The following is a 14,577-nucleotide window of genomic DNA, read 5'->3' as shown; positions in this document are numbered from 1 at the left end:
TCTCATATTTATCCCTCTCTCCTTTCCCCATTTATCTCTTCTCTCCTTTCAGTTCTCCACCCCCTATTTTTAAATTAATGAATACATCTACAGTGCCTTTTGGACTGGCTTGGAAGGCCGTGTCCCTGACAGTGTGTTACCTTGACGACACAACAGCAAAACCCCCTTGAGACCCTCACAACCCTCTCCTACGCTACAGAAATAAATTGGGTTTTTAGCCCACTGGAGGAGGGAGAGGAGAAAGAGAGGAGAGGAGAGGAGAGGAGAGGAGAGGAGAGGAGAGGAGAGGAGAGGACAGGGAATGTAGAAGAGAAAATGAGCACTGCACTGAGAAAGGACTGAGTTGAGTGCAGGTACTGAGTGAAAGAGAGTTGCACGTAGAGGAATTGAGGCAGGCAGTCTAATTAGCCGTCATAAACTGTGCGAGAGCAACAAGAGGATGCTTTGTGTGTGTGTGCATGTGTGTGTTAAGCTGCTCTATTTCTGTCGTTATGGACTCTTCTGGAGTCCAGGCTTAACCATGGGCACAGGGAAAGAGAGAAAAGTTGCAAGAGAGAGTGTGAAAAAGGACGAGTGGGGGGTGGGGGTGGTGGGTTTAAAAGCTACAGAACATAGAGGTGCAGAGTATGGAGGCTATGACTCAAGCCAGTGCATTTCTAGGTCAAAAATTATAGCCAGATATATGGTTATGGTAACCACTGCTGCTGCTGCCAAGAGGTCATTCAAGTGGAGACACCATCATCTCAACTTCAGTGTCAGCATTCATTTCTTTCTACAAGAAAACGTGATGTAACTTTTTCTTTTTGATTTACTCTGTAGTTACGGTTGGTTAGCATGTTTACCTGTAATAAGGTTATTAATGGGAAGGTCTTAATGAATTTTTTTCATTCATTTTCAGTCAGTTTTAATTAGTTAATTAGCTTAAAATGAGCGATGGAAAGTAACTAAAAGCATTTACTCCATTTCCAAGTCCAATTTTAAGGAGCTTGGACTTAGTATTTCCATTTTATACTACTTTCATTTTTAAAATAAAATGTATGAAACTTTGTTCTTTATACTATACTTTATACTGCACTGCATTTCAGAGAAAAATATTGTACTTTTTAATCAACTTCAAATCGTTACTATTCAGATTAAACTAGTGATTTCTAGCTGTTTTGGCCTGTGACTTACAAAAGAGCAGTGTCCTGTTGGGGGCCTCTTGTTACATTTTTGATGTCTATGAATTGTTAACAGTTTCACTAAAGGGTGATTCCCTAATAACCCACTCAAATGGTTTCATTTAAATAACTGCTTGAGGCCCACACCAGTCAAATTATCCAATATTTTTTTAAAAGCAAAGATTATTGATCAGTACAAAAATGAAGGCTAATTTGTGTAGCTGTTTTTAATCTTTCCTGCACCACTAATCAGTCCATGACCCCTCAGATTTATCTTGAGGCCACTGACACCAACCCCTTGTTGGGAATCACTATACCACTGGACCTTATCCTATATTAAGTTGCTAAAATTTGCTCCTCCTTCAACAGCAGCAGCAAAAATATGCTGCTTATGCATTAGCATAACAATCTACTAATACATTTAACATTTAAAACTTCTCTGCACAACAATTACTTTTATTTTTGATAATTTCAATATATTTCTTTTATTTGTAGGATTTTGTATGCAGTGGTCATAAGCCTTCAAACCTGACAATCTGTGTTAGTAAAGTGATGCCTAGTTGCCTGTTGTAGGATAGGATGCTTGGCAAAAGACCAATATACCAAAATCCCATTGAAAGCCCTTGTAATGTCTTGTTGTCATCCTAAGATTTGATGATATTTTTTATAAACATGTCACTCTTTAGTGGTATTTCTGCTTATTTGTCAGCCAGTCACTAGTTTTTGCTCCTACAGCTGTGTCATACCAGGAACTTACTGCTCTCGAGCTCAATACATGCTGTGATGTGTCTTCTCATCACATTTCTTCTGCTTCGCCTCTGCTCCCTCAAACCTCCCCAGTACCTTATTCTGCACTCCTTTTACATCATTATTTTATTTCATTACTTTCTCTTTTTTTCCCAAATCCTGTCCCTTCTCTCTCTCCTGGGAAAAGGGGTTTTCTCACTGAGAGCCCTCAGCAGTTCTCTTCTCTGTTTTATTTCTTCCTCCCTTCCTCACTCTCTCCTTCTCTCTCTTTCTGTGTGTCTGTCTCTCTCTCTCTCTCTCTCTCAGTTTGACCGTGACCTGAATAGGCTCTGTGAAGACTACACCATCTCACTGAACTAGATACAGTTACACATATATGTAGATACACACAGAACCACATGGAGCAACCTGTGTATTGTCCGATGATTTTCCAGTTCAACTAACCCTGTTGTCCACCACGTCACGCCACACAAACATGAACGAATCAATACAAACTGCCCAGCCAATATTGCTTCATGATATGGTCCAATATTCCACTGGTCCAATATTCCAGATCTAATAAACCTCAGATACATCAACTCAATAAACAAGATAAAGCAGACACACACAGACAAATCAGCAATGCTAAAGATAACACCGGGTGGAAAACAAAGAGTCTATTTCTGCTGTGGTGACTAATCTGAATTTGAGTCCATATATGACTGAAAACACCAGCAGAGGACAGAAGAAGAAAGACCAATAGAGAGATGCAAATCATTATACAACCAACTTTCACAAACAGGTTTTGCTACAGAAAGTATGTTTTTAAGATGCTTTTTCATGTCAAACTGCCCTCAGCACCCCAGCATATGCAAACAAACTGGATGGTCACTATAACTGCAAGAGCTGCCACAAGAAAAATAAATTAATGTCTTGAAAGGTTAAAAGTCTTCACAGTGGAAAATAATCTGTATGATACAGCAGACAGACAGCAGTTTGTGGACAGTGGAATGTGGCCAGACAGTGAATTTGCTGATGAGTGTACTGTTTCTAGCTTATCTCAACACCCAGGTAAGGGAAACTGCACAAAACAAACCAAAGCCATACATCCAAAAGAACCTGGATCCCTCGTCCTCCTTTTGAAAAGGACTTATCTGCAAAGTCAAAATCTAAAGGACTGCACAGAGCATTGGTGAGGATTTAAAATGAAGTCACTGTCAATGTATCTGACACAAAATGCCAATGGCATCAGGATTCCACCTGATGCAATTTTACATTGCATTCAAAACTGTTGGTAGATTTATGTATTCATCTGATGATGCTGGCCTGGACCTCAGCCTTACAGAACCCTAACATCAATATTAAATGTAGATTTAGATCCTATCAAAGCCCAGTAGCACACGTGGGGCACAGAGCAAACATTGCTCATACCAGAGACTGCGGTTCCATTCCTCTAACATCTTCCTATTTTAACTATCAAAGACTCAAATCAGGTGCTGACGTTAAAATGGCCTTTGCTCTAACCGCTTAATTTTTACTAAGAGGGGGGTTTCCCCCCCAAAGTCTACAGGTAAATGCCCAGAAATGAGTCATTTCAAAATGATGACATGATTAACTTCTCACCGAACAATCAACAGGAAATTCTGAATAGCATTTTGTTCCTGCCAACCACAATCTACAAAACCACAATGAGCTGAAAGCAGATAAAAGCTAGAAAAAGCTGCAGACTGGAGTGTTGATGATGAGTTGTCTGGCAGTACTAACCAAAAATATAATACCAAATATACTGTTTAATGGAGCTTTAAGGGCTTGTGAAGGAGGTCTAACACACTCTGTAAGGACTGTAAGTGCCAAATCAGAGACCACTGCAAAACTAACGTGATCAGTTTAGAAAAAAGAAATGTTCAAATTTTTCAATCTTCTCACTTAAATGTCTGTTCAAAAATATTTTTTACACCAACAATGATTAAACCAACCCCAGAGAAATCATTTCATGTCATTTTTAGCTCACATCTTACACATGTTGACTTCAGTTCAACTGTTTTTATCAAAGACCTTTACTGTGTTTGTGTGCATTTACATTTAAATAGAGGTCCTATTCTCTTGGCCTTTCATGCACTTCTTAGTATCACGGCTACCACTGCAGGACTCTTCACTGAGCGTGTGTGTGTGTGTGTCCGTGCTTAGCAACAGACCAGGAATATTCTTGGAAACATGTGGTGCAAGAGGAGACAACTGAGCATGCTCAGATCTTCTCAACAGGTCGCTGAGCACAATGCTACAGGTACCCGCTCTATGTGGTCTTTTTTTTCCCCCGTAATTTTTTTCCCCATCACTTCTTTCCCTCTGCATTTCTACTCATCTATCTAGTTTTGTTCAAATGTTAAACAAAAGCACATGCTTGCACAACCCCCCCCCCCCCCCCCCCCCCCCCCCCCCCCCCCCAACCCTCCCAATCTCTCTCACACACATGCACATATACACACACATACTGAAGGGGAGCATCAGCAGCTTGTATTCTCTCTCTCCTTTTCTAAGAGGGATGGCCTAATTCTTCTTGACAAGGGCTGGGAGAGCCAAGAGAACATCTCAGCACACACACATCCACTCACACACATACTAAAATATGCCACGCCGCCATCCATTTACACACAGACATGTGCGACAAAATACACATCAGTCATGGACAACACACAGCCACACATCTGTGCCAGTGGCATTTTACCTTAATTGCCTCTGTCACCGCTTTCAGTGCAGTTTAGTCTAACTCGCCTAGTTTCCTCCATCAACACATGCCATTAGCTTACATATGACAGTAACTGCTCAGTACTGACAAAAGCCAAGTCTCGACTACTTGCTTTACAAAATGATAAATATAAAAAGATCTCATTTGTCTGTTTGTTTTTAATTTTTATATTTTTTTATGCTAAGTCATCATCATCAGCACTAACACATGATAAATGGGACATGTTCAGATGTTTGTCAAGCAATCAGTGTGTGTGTGTGTGTGTGTGTGTGTGTGTGTGTGTGTGTGTGTGTGTGTGTGTGTGTGTGTATGGGTGTTTGCCATTGAGTCTGTACATGTCTGTCTCTGTAAATAACTGTGTTACAGACTGACAGACAGAGTGAGTGTGTAAGCGCGCGTGCATGTTTGTGTATCTGTTGTGATGAGGCTACTCGGAGCTATCGCCAGAGACAACAGGGAAAGAGTATGAGAGAGAGGAAGGGAGGAAGATGGAGGTATTTCTCTTTCTCTCTCTGACTCTCCTCATACAGTATTAACCTCCACACCCTTCTTTTTCTGTGTTATACATGTACTGTGGCCTTCCTACCATGTTATCAGCAAGGCGCCGAGTGAGTGTTTGTGCACGTGAGAGACATGGAGAGACATGCTTTGGATGCGCAGGGCGAAGCCAGGGGCTTCTACATGAGAGAGAGGGAGGGAGACGAGACAGGGAGGGAGGCAGCATCCGTGGCAGTAAACAGGGCTGTGAGGGTGATTTACTGTATGTCAAGTAATCTTACTTGTCAAATAGTCTTAATCTGTGTTGCAATGACAATCTGAGAGCTTGGTGTGTAGCATTGTGCCTTTCTTTTGTGAAATGGCAGAGGAAAAATCTTAATCAGATACAGCCAATTCTCCACCCGGGCATCACATCCAAAATGTCAAAAAATCAAATTGGGCTGGCAGAATTTATAGGCGATGTTTTGATTCGTTTTATTATGGCTTTATGTCCCACAGGACGCAATCTACATCAGTATGAAAATAAAATGTCAGAGCATCAAATGTGACCGTATTTTATGTGTGTTGTTTGTGTGTGTGTCTTGTGCTGAAAATGTCATCAGCTGTTTGACTGATGGGAGGCACAGCACTGCAAATCTCTGCAAGTGTGAGTGCATGCACAAGTATTTAAATGCTTTTAAATGCACGTGTGCACATAGTGTGTGTATTACATATTTGTCTGTGCATGTCAGCCCATATGCAATCCTTTAGCTAAACTGTTCCCTGGGGCTTTCTGTTGTACATATTGGTAGATATAGATGAATTCATTTGCTATTACGGCTCCACCACGTTCTCTGATGGTACACTGAGCAGAGCTTTTAACGCCTGTTTGACCCTGAGGTCAACAGGTCTCACTGCTTGTTTATCCTTCAGGAATATTCTAAGCAGAACTCAGAAGAACCTCCACTAGATGATTCTGACCAAACTATCTCATACTGCAAATTCAATACTTCTGAAATTCATAGCAGTGATGAAATTCTGCGTGGGCAACTGCCTAGGGAACAAATACAGTAATGTTGCAGTTTACTATTTGCAACCATCCATCTAGAGACCCTTTTATACAGAGACCCCTCATTGTCTTTGCCTCTTTACACTGAACCAAACAAGCTGCCCCTGCTTGTGATTTTAGATAGAACGGCAGCACTCCAGCGTTCACAGGTGTGATGTGTAACACAGAAGCATGTGCATCTCTCCCAACATGCCAGTTCTCCCTTTTACACAGATGAAGATCCGACTCCTGGACTGGCTCCACTGCCGGAATAAAGGTGCAACAACAATTCTCCCCCAATCTGTATTTGTACCATTTATACAGAACGGCAACATTCCTGCCTTGAATAGGCTGTGTGAAAGGTGCTTAAACCCAGGTTATCTCGCCTTTGAGTTGCTGATGTGAATAGTATTCGTATATGTGCGTGCGTGTATGCGTATGTCCTTGAGTAAATGTTTTACCACCTGCATTTTAAAATAACACCACAGCTGTCTAACCTTGACGTAAGGCCAATGGGTAGACCTATTACCCCTCTACATATTACTTCTGCCTGTAGAAGTAGCGTGGTACACAACTGATTTGTGTGTGTGCGTAGCCCTTGACCTTTGCCAACGACTCCCTCTCCGATCTTTATCAATCCATTTTCTCACCACAGCCATACAGCTTGATGTATGGATCAGAGACATTATATCAGTGCATGGTTTGTTTGTTTGTGTGTGTGTGTGTGTGTGTGCGCGTGTGTGTGTACAGTGCAATCAAACATACACAGACATACATAAGTCGTGACACGGCGCACATACCATCTGGTGACTTATGTAGAAAACCCACCCGCAGTGAGCACACAACAGAAGGAAGGAGGTCGATAGTAATTGATAGTAAGTGCATAAATCTTTACTGACCTGACTAGAAAAAGCCCAAACCTGATTACAGAGTAGGACTGTGGTCTCAAACACAAAAACTCTCACAGATGCACATTACCACACTCCAACAACACACTCAGAGAGACAGAGGTAGTGCAAGACAGACAAGACAATGGCATCAATTCATGGCAGCTCAGAAAGGGTTTTTTTTCAATATAGCTTTGTATCACTGATTGCCAGCACCACTGCGTTGTCATCCAAAATCATTTGTGCTCCCTGCTGCTCAGAACCACATGTAAACAGAGAGGAAAGTTATCGGCCGTCGTGTCATCATGCACACTCTCACACATCCTTTTGTGCTTTTGGCTGGCATTGAACCGGCGCTCAGCAGGAAACCCTGTCTTCCCTTCAAAGTGATGGCTGTCAGCGACGTCTTCAATAAGACAACCATTATGTGAGCTCTTTGGGGCCAAAAAGGTCAACGCAATCACTTCCCACTGACAGAGTGGGAGTGAGCGACCTGAAAATAGATAGCGGCTTGGTCATGAGTTGTGATGTTAAAGGGCGGGGTGGCAGGGTAAGTGGTTCAAACGGAGCAAAATATAACGCTGTGTGGTGAAAGATTTTCTGTAGTTGTTTTAGCAATAGAGAGAAATACCAATAGCGAGATTTAAAATGTGAATCAGTGCAATCAATGGTGTGAAGTCCACAGGGCCACTGGATGCAATCCAGAGCATGTGACCCTCTAAGAGTCATGTCCTCAGGGTAAAAACAAGATTAGCTTTACTTTATCTCTTAGAGATAACAATTCTAAGGAATCACTGTCAGTAAAACATAACTTTAAAATCTGAATATTTATAACCCTTTCTTAAGGACAGTTTTTCAACATGACTGAGTATGCTTTAATGACAGCAATGGCATCGAGTCCAAATAAAATTCACAATGTCGAGCTTTTCCTTTTATCTTGGTCCAAAAGTCCAAAGTCTGTGCCTGTTTTTCTAAGATCCAGCCTTACACAACCTACATTAATCCAACCTACTTTTCATCCTTTTCTTGGCTCTGGCCCAATAACCTGAAGTGTCTTCCCACTCTCTGCTCCCCATGCTGAGATTCAACCAAAATCACTGTTTTCATATCAAAAGTCTCACAGTCTTGTAGTTCCATGTTTTTTTTAGGTCTCACTAACTTTGACAATCAGTGGATGAATGTACACTGCTGTTTGTAAGATAGTGTGGAGACTAACATTTATAGCAGTTAATATGTTTTTCTTAATTTGTGGTGCATAGTGAAGCTGCAGTAAAACTGTTCTTGGCAAGGGTTCAGTAGTCCACCTTGTCTGTCCTACATCTTATCTACACCATCTTGTCCAGAGTGGACTTGAAAACAGTTGGAATGGGGTTCGGTTTGATTGTCACACACCCACAGCCTCCATCATCACCGAACTCAACTTCAATCGACTCCCCAATGTATTTTACGTCTCAAAAAATGACAGGAAATGTTCAGGCCTTTTTATTTATTTATTGTATCTGAAAACATTCAATATCACTATTAAAGTGATACATTGATTTCAATGTATGTTTCTACTTTTATCCTTCATTTTATACACACACATCACTCTGCACCAGACCTGTTCTCACCTCCCGCCATACTCTTGGTTTGCGCACATAAACAGTTATTTTTTGTTTGTTTGTTTTTTAAATCATAATTATTGAAATATTTTTTTTATGGTTTACATTTAAATTCAAACTGCCACAAAAGGAAACAGTGTTGAACAACTGCAACTCAGATAGAAACCAAAGATTTAAGAACAAACACTGAAATAGGCAATGGTGTTTTTATGTCAAACAAATACTCACATACAAACACACACAAATAAACAACTACTGTAGCTCACATAGAAAGTTATTAAAAGACTCTGGCTGTGATGCCGGCTGTGTAGGCAACAACTCCTCTCTGGGTAGACAATACTAAGTCTGGTCAGAGAAGTGACAGACAGTCTGTCACACAGTGCTGTTTATCACAATTTCAACTTAATGGCCACTTCAAAAATTCACAAAGCACATTGACTGATTAGATGACCAGCTTTGAAACTAGCTGGATTTTTAAAGCCAATTTTTATAATAATGATAATAAAGGATATGCATTATAATAATAATAATAATAATGAATAATCCATCATAAAAATGGATTTTGAGGAAATAACACCACTGGTAGTGGGAGATCATACTGTAAGAGGTTCATCTGTGTGTGTGTGGTCATCCTGCATTCAGCAATAATGTAACACCAGCTGATGGGCAACTGCAGTGCTAAGAAAAATGAAGAAACAAAGGAACGAGAGAAGGCACAAGACGTTACTCATGCTATGGTTTGTTTCAACAGGAGTCTGTCTACCAGCTTCAAAGTGTCGCTATGTGCCGGCCAACACATACTGACAACCCTGCTGCCAAATGAGCCCATTCAAAATTAGACAAAGGCCAGGTTTTCCACTAAGGGACAGAACATAATCCACCTCTTGAACACCATGACGAGTGTATGATTATCTCGTCTGCCTGCTGCCAACTGATTCAAACAGTAGGCTGCCTCCATCCACTGTGCCGTGTCCACCTTCAGTGGGGGAGTTTAGATTGGTTCCACTGGAGAGGAAACTCTCCCCTGTGGTTTTCTGAGGCAGTGCTGAAGTAATGGATACATGGTAAAGATTCAGAATTGGTGTTGACCCTGCATGAAACATTTACTGACTTTAGACCTTGTCCTTTAGTAAACTATAGATTATCCACTTCAAAATTTAGCAATGTACTCACAGCACATCCACAAATATAAGCAATCAGTTTGGTAAAACATGGAGTCATAAAATACTGGCCCAAACTACTCTTACGTAATGGCCATTTGAACTCATATTTGGTATGACAAGAAATACCTAAAGCCGCAGGACTACTTGTGGTTTGAAGCTGATTTGATGACACATTTTTGAGTGAATCCATTAGGATCACAGCAGTCGCGTGTCCCAGCCTTCAGGCCTGAACAAATATGACCTCGTTTTCAAATTTGGCCTCCTTTCATATTTCCAAACCAGCCTTGACTGAAATCAGTCCACAACAATTTGTATAGACATGGATGTACTGATGTAAATTATTTTAGCTATATGATGATGAAGACTGATCAAGACTTGACATTCACTCAGATGCAGCAGTCATGTGACACATTTACCTACAGGTTGTAAGAATATATACATGCATGACAAAGCCTGCATGGGTGTGTTATAGTTAGGCAACCCTAACCATATGAGAAAAAGAAAAAAAACTGTTGCAATTTTATCTATTTACACTACCACCAATATGTTGTGGCAACAGTGAATACTGGAGAGAGATGCCTTTTTTATGCAGAGAGACAGTGAACAGGGGAGAGAGCCTGAGAGTTATTACTGTCAACAGTTACAATGTTTACTGACAGTGCTGGGATGCATCGCAAGAAACAGAGAGAGGAGGGAGAGATGAGAAAAATGTGCCAAGCAGACTGAATGACACTGTAAAAAACTGTCTAGATCCTACTTTGAGCTTTTTCTACCATGCTGGTAGGAAAAAATGCAGAAGAGGAATGAAGCAATGCACTAAATAACACTAACATAACACACAAACACCTTTGGGGTGACACATTAGGATGTTTGGGTTTGTGTGTAAGTGGTCTATAAAACATCAATAATGAAAAATGCTCATTAGATTTGCCAGAGCGCAGTTGATGTATTCTGCCACTTCTTTTGTTTTACCAGCAGTCCACTGACCAGAAAGTATGTAATGCTAATGTAAGACAATGAAAAGTGACCTTTAGGAAGCTGGAACCATGTTTGCCATTTTTGCTTGAAAACTGATTGTCAAAATAGTTGATCATTTTACTGCTGATGGACTAATTGATTAATTGACTGATCATTTCAGCTGTAGACGGCATATTCATTAAAACATACACCAAAGGCTGGACATAGGCTTCAATGTCTGAGCTTTGGTACCAATACCAAAACAATATTAGAAAAAATATGTATATATCAGTAAATGTCTCATAAAATAATAAGTACACAAGAATCTGCTACAGGTTTGATGCAAACTTTTGATACTTGACCTGACACATTTTAGTCATTTAGTAGACGCTATCCAAAGCGACTTACGGAAAGGGGAGGATAGGGCCACTCGGAGCGGGATTCGAACCGGGGCCACCTGCAGTGAGGACTATAGCCTCAACACATGGGGCGGGTGCTCTACCCACTGAGCTAAACTGGTAACCAAACAGTATTATGGTTTAATACCCAGCACATTACGCACAGATATAATAAAAAAACACGTACAAGTTAACAGATTAAATTACAGCATCTTTACACACAGTAACCAGGCAGGTATCTATTCCCTGTAGGTTTTTTTTGCAATGTTAACTTGAGACCTGAGTTACAAGACAACCTTTCCCAAAACCCTAAGGAAACTTACAAACATGTCACTTATTTGAAATATTAGACACATTGGTTTTGTGTGTATGTGTGTATGTGTGTGTGTGTGTGTGTGTGTGTGTGTGAGTATGACATAACAGGTAAGAGCCTGTGTGCTGGCCCGATCGATGACCATAATGGAATATTTGGACTTGAGGCCATTCACCACAGTGTCCCCCGGCTCAAACATGTAGGTGGTAACACCAAAGTGCATCAGGGAGTAATTTATTCTTCTGTGACTGTTTGAGTGTGGGTGAGGGATGGTTTGTGAGTACAGTCATTCATATACGTAGCCCAACAGCATACAGTATGTGTGAACATACTTTTATGCATGTGTGCTTTTGTGCAACACAGTAGGCAGAGCTGGTAGCGTATTGATCCAAGCTGATTCCTCAGGCTCTCCCATCAATCAGCAAAATGTATCCGGCTAACTGCTGAGTCTCAGCCAGGCTCTTACTTCACATTCCCACAGCATCAGAGCATTATCAGAATTAGCTGGAGATGCAGGGTAAGAGGATCTGTCAATATTTCTCCAACAATTATGTCACCACTGACTATACAACAATTACACAAAGAAAGCTACTTGCAATGAGAGTTCAAAAGCTCTTGAATGTTTTCTTTTCTCACCTTCTTTACTACCTTTCTCCACTGTGATAAGTCACTGAGTGTCGTAAAAAGGCTTAATAAGTATGAATATCAAATCAAAACTGAAAATGAGAGGTGATTACAAGTCAGTTGTTGGCAAATTGCTGGTTAAGGGTTTTTCCTGAAACAGGTGACAACATCTTAAAATCAGAATGCCACTCTAAGTGTTTCAAGAATGTTGATTTGCATTGGAAATGAGCCAAATTACCTCATCATTGCAGATTTTTGAACTCTCTTCCATTAGATACACTCAAACATAAGTCTTTGGACTCAATTACAAGACTCCCTCTCTTTCTCATCTTAGATCAATTGTGCATGACGGTAACAATCACTGCACATATTATCATTCAAAATGCCACTCACTCATATTGTTCACTCTTCAGCCATTGTCTCCTCAGTTAATTTTCTTACTCTAACACCACCCTACACACACACAGAGGGGGGTAACTTTAAAAAAAGCAGTAACCATGGTGATACTGTACACTGCCCATTTTGTCCACTTACAAAACAATGAAACATACACAAACACACAACATATATGCTATAAGCTCCCACAAACACGTCTGGTAAGTTCATGCGCGCGCGCACACACACACACACACACACAAACACACGCACACACACCTGACTGTAACCATGGCATTCCCGCTCCCCCTCAGGTTGGAGGTGGGAGGGCAGCCACCAAAACACGGTCCCCCCTGGGGGCTGAGGAGCTGGGTGACTCAGACATTAGCAAACTCTACCAAACTATATATTCTACTGGAAGATGACATGATCTCTCTGTTACTAAGGAGATGGTACTGAAACTATAACCGCAGTATCTGAGGGACTCAGGAAAGACAGTACTGTTTCTGTCCTCTCCTCTAAGGCGAGTAGTGCAGCACTAACGTCACATTAAGTTTATCTGGAAAGTTTATCTTTGAATAGTGCCAGAATCAGTGCAAAAAACTGTGCTATCATGTGCTGTTTCATGTGTTCAATTTTAATCTAAGTCATATGACTGACATCTGATTCAGTTTCATAGCACGCTATTTGAAAGTGAAGGGATATATGGATTTATGTTGCATGTTTTAAGTCAATTCTACATACACAAGGTGTAAGGGACAACATTTCAGGAAGGATTGTGTTATTCAACATTTAACATATCAGACTTTGCATCAAGAAAACCCAACCTCAACCATAACAATGTACTGACAGCATGGGGACACTACCCATGGGAACACAGCAGCAATGTAAACTGGCATCATCTGAGTATCTATCAAAGCCCTGAGAAGGAACCTGTTTTTCTAGATTTCGGAAAAGTTCACATATTACAGGAAGACTTCTGTTTCGGTCTACATTTGTGTACATCTACATATAAATCATCAGATACATACACACACTGCCAAGTCTCCAACAGATCATTTATTAATATAGAAGAACATCCACACACTGCGTCCTATTGAGTGCCACCGATTCTCATCTTATTGCACAGTATGTTTTTTAAAGCCCGTAGAGATGTAACACTGCAGATGGTATCACTGTTAACCAGAAACACTGTAACCTATTTTACAATGACAGTGCAGCTGCAGGAATGTGACTACAAGGAAACATCATTTTCAAAAGCTTGTTCTTCTGTGTGTGTTTTATCTCTCTATTCTAAGCATTTAAATGTGTGCTAAGGTCCCTCATCATGGTAAAGGACATCACTGGCGGCAAATGTATAATATCACCTATTTGGTGTGATGGAGGGGACGCATTTCATTGGATTCACATACAGGTGGGGGGGCTCCTCAAAACATGTGGCTGACCTGTGAGGCAGACACAGGCCGTGGCTCGCTGTGGGTCACCAGTCTGGCAGAAATAAAACACATTCTCTGCATTTCTCTGCCTGCTCGTATGCAGGGAGGAAAATCCTCCCTGAATGAGAGACAAAGACCCCTTTCAAAAGGAGGTTAAACACACTCCTGCCTTGTCCCCTGCTTCCCCTGTCTGTTTCCATCACGTCAGATAATACACACACTCGGCATGCTAACACTACACCACAACGACTTATATGCATTTGATACGGCAAAATGATAGACAACAACAACAACAACAACACTGTCAACTGTCAAATACTGCGATGACAACATTAAAACAACTCTTAGGCGCGGCAACACAGCTGGGAAATATCTAAATAATTAGGGATAACTCACACAATGGCGGGAATCCAACTCTACACACCCTTTAATGTCATATAATCACTTAATAGGCGTCCTTATGCTACTGTATTAAATTCATATTTCATGTTATCGCTATATTATACTTGTTGAAGTGTTTGTAACAGCAGCCTTGTCGCACTTAATATACATATTTTTTTCCCAACGGCCATCAGTTAAAACTTGCCCGTGTTAGCTAATATAAAAAAGTAAGCTAGTGCGCCTTGAAAACGAGTTTGTGTTGGCTTTTTAAGGTCACAGCATCAG

General features: G+C 40.8%; 1 protein-coding gene across 1 annotated transcript in view; it reads right to left on the bottom strand.

The window, feature by feature from the left end:
• Window positions 1-14,577, bottom strand: part of LOC139634903 (copine-8) — an 84,039-nt gene that overhangs the window by 68,805 nt on the left and 657 nt on the right. The gene's annotated exons all lie outside the window — the stretch shown is intronic.

The sequence above is a fragment of the Trachinotus anak genome, unplaced genomic scaffold, assembly GCF_046630095.1.
Source record: "Trachinotus anak isolate AG129_WGS33_773 ecotype Australia unplaced genomic scaffold, CSIRO_AGI_Tana_v1 ptg000018l, whole genome shotgun sequence".
In the NCBI taxonomy this organism is placed as follows: domain Eukaryota; kingdom Metazoa; phylum Chordata; class Actinopteri; order Carangiformes; family Carangidae; genus Trachinotus; species Trachinotus anak.
This window is presented reverse-complemented; position numbering and strand designations above follow the sequence as displayed.